Here is a 7,972-nt window from a genome sequence, read left to right as displayed (position 1 = left end):
GGCTACAAGTCTCTATACTCTGAAATGCTAAGTATTGTAAGAAAAAAACCCCAATCATTCATTTATTCATTCAGCCAGTATTTATTGAATACCTACCATGCTGCTTGGCAGTGTCCTAGGTGCTGGTGATATAGCAACGAGAGAGAAAAACAACAGCAGCAAACACCACCACCAATAAAACCTCCCAAAGAAACCCAAAACAAAACAAAACAAAAGGTAACTCCCCCACCCCCCACCCCCCCTCACCCACTTCTTAACCTCATGGAGAGACAAGAAAATTAGATAAGACTATAGATAGTGTGCTGAGATAGTGTTAAGCCCTTTGGGGGAAAATAAGGCATGGAAGAGGGATAAAGAATTTGTGTGAAGGGCAGAGCTGCAATTTTAGAAAGTTAGCCAGGAAAGGACTTCTGAGCACTTGTTTTTTTAACAGTAATTTAAAGTTTATATGCAGGTTATTCTGACTTTAAAGTAGATCCATTCTGAGTCCATTCCTGAGATATTCTGTTGTACTTATCTCTGTCTGCAATCTCTGGCACTAGGGGCTCATCTGAGTTTGGATCACATAGCAGTGAACAAATGGATAAAAGAACTTTAGAAATAGTTAAAGCAGGAGACCACTGTGATCTTAGACTATCGAGACAAATGCTGCCATTACTATTAATATTTGGATGATAAATTCTTGTTGTAAATGCGGCCTTAGGTGGTTTGAAGGAGTAGTCTGTAGGAAAATGAATTGTCAAAAAGAATACACCACCTCGATATGGGCTGTCATTAGGTCCCGTAATTGTGGCTTGCCAATGAAACGTATCATCCCCAGCTGGACCTGCAGAACATTGTGCTGGAGGGTCATGGGCCAAATCACTAAGTTCCTTATTAATCCCTTTCAGCGCCATAGTCTGTATTTTGTGTCTGGTTCACTATCTTGGTGTGTGTTCAAAGGTCCGGACAAAACTCTTGATTATCCTGGTGGCAGGGAAGAATTGCCTCTTCATCTCACACCGACTCTGCCAGACACTCAAGACCAGAAATTGGTGAGGCACTGAGTCATAAAATCTGTGTGGGGAAGAACATTCTGGATAAAGGAAAATGCAAGTGCAATGTTCTGAAGCTGGAGTGTAACTGGAGTATTCCAAGGATGCTGAGGAGGCCAGAGCGACTGAGTTGAGTGAGGTAGAGGGAGGGTAGTAGGAAATAAGGTCAGAAAGGGAATTGGGGAAGAGGGTGAACAGGATGGAGGCAGAACAATGTGGGAGAACTTTTAGGCCATGGAAAAACTTTGGCATTTATTCTGAGGGAGATGAGAGTCAATGGTATCTGTTATATAGGAATTTTTCATTTAGTAAAATTTTTGGTGAGCAGACATAAAGAATAAAGTGGTGTGGCTAATTGTCTAGGAAATGAAAGTAATTAGTGCTCATTTATGTAGAAGTACATTTCTATGACTAAGCCATTGAGATTGTGGTATTTCTCTGTTGTGTATTAGAATCTTACCTTTCCTTCTGCCCCTAATATATTCACATCTCATTCCCTGTTTTGGTTCATACTCTATTCCAATGTTGTCTATTCAGAAAGTCCTTCTCTGACCCCTCTATCTGAAATGGCATCTCCCAGTCACTCTCTAGTCCTCTGTTCTGTTTTATTTTTCTTCAGAGCACTTAGTATTACCACCACTGTAGTATAGGTGGGAGTCAACGCGTGGCTTTGTCTTCTGTTTTAACAGCATCACTCTACTTTGTTGAGAACATATTGAGAGGAGGTAAGAGAAGAAGCAGGGAGACTTGTTATTGATAGTTGTTTCTCAATGGTTACAATATCATGTTTGACAGTTTACTTAGAAAAGCTTGTATATATGTTAATATCATTTATCCATTTAAAACCATGCACCAGGAGTGTGTTAATTGTCTACACATTCTCTATTCTTAAACATTCTCAAGGAATACAATGTAAAACCTGACAATTGTACCCTGAATTTTTGTCTAAATTATACAGAAACCAGATAAAGACACCTAGAAAAAAACTCCCCTAAGCTGAGAAAAAACATTGTGCCAAAAATAGACAAATTTATTGTAGTCATCCTCGAGATTCATAAAAAAAGCTTCCATCTTCCACTACAAGATATATATAAAAACAAATAGACTTTGTGACAAGGATTAGAGAGGACAGAACTTTTAGAGTCAGTCTCTCTGTATCCTTTATTTACTCTGCCTCTGTTGTATCTGACGCTTTCAGGCCCAGAGACCATCTCTGAGACTTGTCTTCCCATTGTCAGATAAGAACAAAAGGGAAGACTCACCTTGTCAGATGCTTCAGCTCTGCAGGATCTGTAATAAGATTGCACTTCCACAAAGAAGCAGAAGTTGTAAAGCCTTGCACCAACAAAGAGTCTTGCATCTACAACATGCATCTCAGGCAAGGTCTGTGCTACTGTGAGGGTAGTATCAAGGCCAGGTAGTGTAGTGGACAAAGGCAGAAAGATTTAAATTCTGCTCAGTCACTAAATGGTTCCCAGTTATAGACTACTCATTTTCCCTCTCTGGTCCTCAATTTTCTTAACTTCAGTCAGGGAAAGTCATGATGCATTAAATGAAAAAAACATGTTGCAGAATAATGTGTCTAGTACAATCTCATTTCTTTATTTGCTTTGATAATATAAAAAACAAACCCTTCATATTTGTGTTCTGTGTGTCATATACAGATATTAGATGTACATAAAGGATGTGTGTATACATACACACACACATAGATATGTGTATATATATATCTAGATCTACATAGAAATATAGATATACATAAATGAATAAACATAAAGAAAGCTTTTAATATGAGTTACTCTAGAGAGACAAGCAGAATGCTTGTCTCTTTGGCCCACTGAGTCTCACTTTGTGTTGCTAACAATAAGCTGGCTGGTCCAGGGACGACTCCTCCCCTGGAGGTGGGGTGGTGAGACTGCCTTCCAACTTAATTTCTCACAAGGCTATCAGGTGCTAGCTAATAATGATCCTAGAATCCTTTGAACAGTTGGCACTCACTCTCACCCTGCTGTGCCCAAGCTCAAGCCCATTTTTTTCTATTTGCAAGTGCATCCCAATACCTGCCCTGTAAAAAGGAAGAGTCTCAGATAAGTGAGATCCTTTTTCTGGAGCACAGCCCCCATGGTTTCTGGTTGCACCCAGTCCACAGAGGAGAGATGGGGCCCCTGTAATCTTGTAATTGCTCCCTTTCTGCCCTGAGTTCCAGCCTGCACCAAATCACACTTGCAGGTACTCAAGAGTTGTTGGTTTGATTAACACTCAAAGTGTTGATGTGAAAGTAGGAGTAGGAATGTTTGCGGTGGAGTGAAAATGGAGTGGGGTGGTGAAGGGAGAGATTATTCACTTTTACTGTACTTTTATAGCATATTTTAGTATACTTTTACTTGTTAAAATGAGCGTACAGTTGTAATTAAAAATCAAATCAATAGAAGTACACACTAAAGATACTAAGTTTACTTTTGAATTGCAGAGTATGACCGTAACTTCAAGGCACAGGCAGACTTGCTGTCCTGTGGTCTTTCAGATTATATAGAGCACTTGGTCAAGTACTTGTGCTGTGCTTATGCTGGCCATATCGATAGTTATAAGATTAGGGCCATTTCCCAGGACTAATTATTACCAGATTTGCAAAATAGAAATAGAGATGTTTTGGTGTTCATGCAGATCTTTGAAAGACATTGAGCTTTTAAAGCACTCTTAAAAAAAGAAGTAATTTTAGAAATAAATGAAAGTTAAGAGTCAATTTGAACAATTAAAGAAGTAATTAGATTGAAACTGGGTTAATAAAATTGACTTTCAGAGCTAGGGGAATCACAGGAGAACAATTTGACTGTGGAGTATTCCCAGAAAGTGTCTGGCCCTGCTGACCCTTCAGCTTCATGTTTTTCTGCATTGATTCTTAAGGATTATATCCTTTACAAACCACTTCTGACCTTGCAACTCTACAATTAAGGGGCAAGAAAAAATATACCCTCCTAATGTGTCACACAGACCAATCCCAGAGGTGAAAAATGAATGTGACTTTCGTATTATTGACAATCCATCCAAGCAAGCCTTATTTCTTATTCTTAATGGTTTCTTGAAGATATTAGGATAATATTTTTAAAATGGATACACTCACGTCTTAATAAAAGGCTGTTAAGTTACCACACCTTATTTTTCTAATAAAACAATGACAGTGTATATAGCTTTGTAGGACATTGCTCATTTTCCAGATGGATTTGAAGTAAATTGAATTCTATTCTTCCTTCAAATTGATTAATTTCTCTAGGTTTCAAAAATGGGATACTTTTTGGTACTTCACATGAAAATATTAAAAGCTTGCCTGAACTTTAGAAACAAGGAATTTACGAAGTGAAAGGAAAGAAGGCAGGGAGGGAGAGAAGAAGGAAGAAAATCTCATTTGACCTGCACATATTTAGAACCAAAAGTTAGTGTGATCTTCTTAGCTTCCTTGGATATTCATTTTCCTGCATTCAGATTCCTACTCTGCTAACTCCTCTCCCAAACTGAAAAGCATGGCAATGATCTAATCAGATATACCATATCTATGTTTTAAAAGTGAAATTGTTACTAGGTTTTTCAGTTTCTGATGTTATTGTCAAAGGCAGTAAGCTCATTTTATTCTCTCACCTATACTGCATTTGAAATTTTACATACAAGAACTGCACTGTTGCCATTCATTGCATCCGAAGTTGAGGGTATGACTTCAAAAATAAGTCTGCACCAGACAACTAAGCATTTTGCATGGTTTCCATTGTTTGAGTAAAGTAACCTAATAGTTAATGTTGTTTTATATTTAATATGTCCTCTCAAAAGGAGATTTTAAAAAATACCTGGCTTGAAAATATGTGTGTGTGTGTATTTTAATTCAAATGGCATACACTCAACATGAATTGTGTAAGCACAGACCTACTGTGGTGAAAATTCAGAAATCTCAGAAATTTAGAACAATGTATTTAAATTGTTACGAAGGGCTCTTAAACACTCAATCTATTATTTATCTCCTTGTTCTTCTCATTGAATGAGAAACATTTTGCTAAAAGTAATTGCTTTTATTTTCTTATTTCTTTTTATATTTCTTCAAGTTACTGTTTTACAGATCATATTTACTTTCGATATTGTGGTTCCTAAACATTGAGGCTTATGTTTATGCATTTAAATCTCCTGGGACTACACCAAAGTAGTTGCTTTCATTGCATTCAATATTCATCCTTTCCATACCAACGAGTTTCTAGAGACTTTCCACACGATTCTTGGAGCCAGTGCATTTTCTTGCACGTTTGTCTTGGGATGATTTAGGTCTTGAGAAGAGTTATGAAAAAGTAAAAAGAAAGAAAGCTATCCCCCTATGGTATGATTAAAATAATCGTTTTATTGATTTTCAAAAACATCCCTGAGGCAGTTGAAAGATGACACAGTGAACCAAGTTACCACAGCCAACTAGTCTAAGTGACAGTTCTCTTCTAGGTTATATAATTTGTTTATTCTGTCTTTCGTGTCTTATGCTGTCACTGCCCTATATCATTTGCCTTTCTGTTATTAGAAATTTTCAGTATTATCTGGGGTTAAGCCTAAACCTCACCACCTGGATTAGTCAAAAGTAAGATAAAGTGGAGTCTCTGAACTAACCTTAGTTCTAAGCTGTAGCTACTGCAAAGACTGAGGAACTGCTGAGATGTTAGGTTGTTCCTTCTGCCACACCTTTTGCTCTGCAAACTGCAGGAGGCAGCTACGCATCTGGGAAAAGGCATCCTTTATATGTGCTCATCCTTCCACTGAACTAAAGATGTCCCTGACCTCACAGCAGCAGTGGAGAGAGCTGGAAATGTCCCTGGATCTTTTGGATTGGAAAAGAGTGGTTTCCAGGCTGAGTCTCCAGGCTCTATTCAATATTTATTTCTCACTAAAAGATTTCCTCCCCAGCTTCGACTGCTCAGGATTTTATTGGCTAACTACTCCATGAACACTCTGAGTGGCAACACAAACGTAGCTGAGTCAGCTTTTCAGATTTTCTGCTACTGTCATCTGACCGAGGAGGGCTGTGACTTCTACAAAGATTTTGGCTCATCCCTCCTTACATCACTTTCTTTCTGCACACCCTCTTCTTGGGTGCCTTATGCTGTCAGGCCATCTATGGCCCCTTGAGAGGTTGGTAATAGCTATTGATTGCTTTATCTACTTATTGTACTTTCTTATTCTCTGTTCGGTTATTCTCTGTTAGGTCACTCCTTTTCTTGGGCAATAGTTTCATTTTTTCCTTGTTACCTTGGTGGAGCTTCCTCCCCACCCTGTATGCAGTGATGGTCATGTGACCAAGCAGGACTAATCAGAGGTTTGTTTGAAATTCATAAAAGAGGCATGGAAGGGAAGTCCTCTTTGTGTATGGGCCTGAGGCTAGGAATCCCCTAAGCCATCTTCTTTATTATGTGGAGCGAGCCTGTCTGTGGGATTAAATGAAGAGAAACAAGCAGGGATGGGTGATGAGGGATGGAGGGAAAGAGAATGACTCTTGGTGTCTGGGAGTCCCTCTCTCCTGAGGACAGGTTCCTGGAGATCATTTTTCAGTCATGTGAATTGCCTCAGTATCCCTCCCAGATAAGCGAGCCAATACATTTCTTTTTTTATTTCTCCTCTTCAACTAGTTTGAGTCAGGTGCCTATTTCTCGTGACCTAAAGAGCTTTTGCTAATAATAGTCATCTGTTACTGAGCTGCCCATCATTGCCTATCCTTTCTGTGAAGAGTTCACTTTTCAAATAATTTTATATTACTCTCTTCTGGCTTTTCCATAATTGACGCTGTCTATTGTGCCCTTTTTTAGCCTCCCAACCCCTCTTTTCAAAGGGGCAGCTAAGATAATCTGCACTAATGTCTATAAAAAATGGTCTTTCCCAATAACATATTTAAATACTCCTAAAGGTATACTTGTATATTGAATGTAATGTTGGGAGCTACAGATGCTGCGACAAACCAGTGGAAGAGACACACCCTATATCTGTGTAATCCAGTCTTCTACAAAAGAGCCTTATGGCTCTGTTACGCACAGAGATACCCAGACATTTCTATTATGAAACCTCTCCACTTTTCACAGTGAGTTGGAGGGTCTTTATTTTCCTAGCAGCTGGTATAGATTTCCTTCAAGAGTGAGATGTGTCACTGTTGGGAAGATGCTTGGTTAAAGCCACTCCCTAAAAGCAGATGAGCTTCCAGGATTTGAATAAAGGAGAACTATTCTTCAGATAACAGATGAAGAGTGTGCCTAATGCTCCAGGGAAGAAGAGATAGGAAGAATGGGTGGTGAGGGTGTTAAGGAATGGCCTATGAAATAATAGAAGATGACCAGTTCATGATCTGGCCTTACCTGTTGTTTCTGGAGTCACTAAATGCTTGGGTGTGAATGATGTTTGTGTGGAAACTGCTAAAGGACTAGACATTCTGTAACCTTGCAGCACATGTGGGTGGATGGTGGTGGAGAAAATGAATTCAGGGAATCTGCATAAATCTTACTTAATACTTATATATGCTAGCAGATTTAGGATTTAGGTCAATATACTAAATAACTATTTGGCAGCAAAGGAAAATATAGTATTTACATGACCAATAACCTCTAATGACAGCTAGAAACTTAAGTCAGGAGAAGGCATTTGATTCTTCCCTAAGTGACATACTGTCAGGAAATTTTGAAGAGGGAAGATGACATAATATATTCCATACAGCTGTTTTGGAGGGCTCAGTGTGGTTTTTAGCTCTTTAGTTTTTGTCATCTAAAGGAAAACTAAGAAAAGGCTAAGACAGAGGTATACGAGGAGGCAATGTCTTTATCCCAGCAAATCTGCTGCCAGCTAAGGGAGAGAAAGATCAGGGTCTGGTTTATCTCTGCGGTTCCATCGAATCTGGGTCTTTACTCTCCAAATTCCACAGAGTTGCATGATGAACA

General features: G+C 38.8%; 1 pseudogene; it reads right to left on the bottom strand.

Moving 5' to 3' along the window:
• Positions 1-440: 440 nt before the first annotated feature.
• LOC105288571 lies at positions 441-979 on the bottom strand (annotated as a pseudogene).
• Between the last annotated feature and the right edge of the window lie 6,993 nt (positions 980-7,972).

Source organism: Pteropus vampyrus, unplaced genomic scaffold, assembly GCF_000151845.1.
Source record: "Pteropus vampyrus isolate Shadow unplaced genomic scaffold, Pvam_2.0 Scaffold18, whole genome shotgun sequence".
NCBI lineage: Eukaryota > Metazoa > Chordata > Mammalia > Chiroptera > Pteropodidae > Pteropus > Pteropus vampyrus.
Note: the sequence above shows the minus strand (reverse complement) of the source record. Positions and strands in the feature narration are given on the sequence as shown.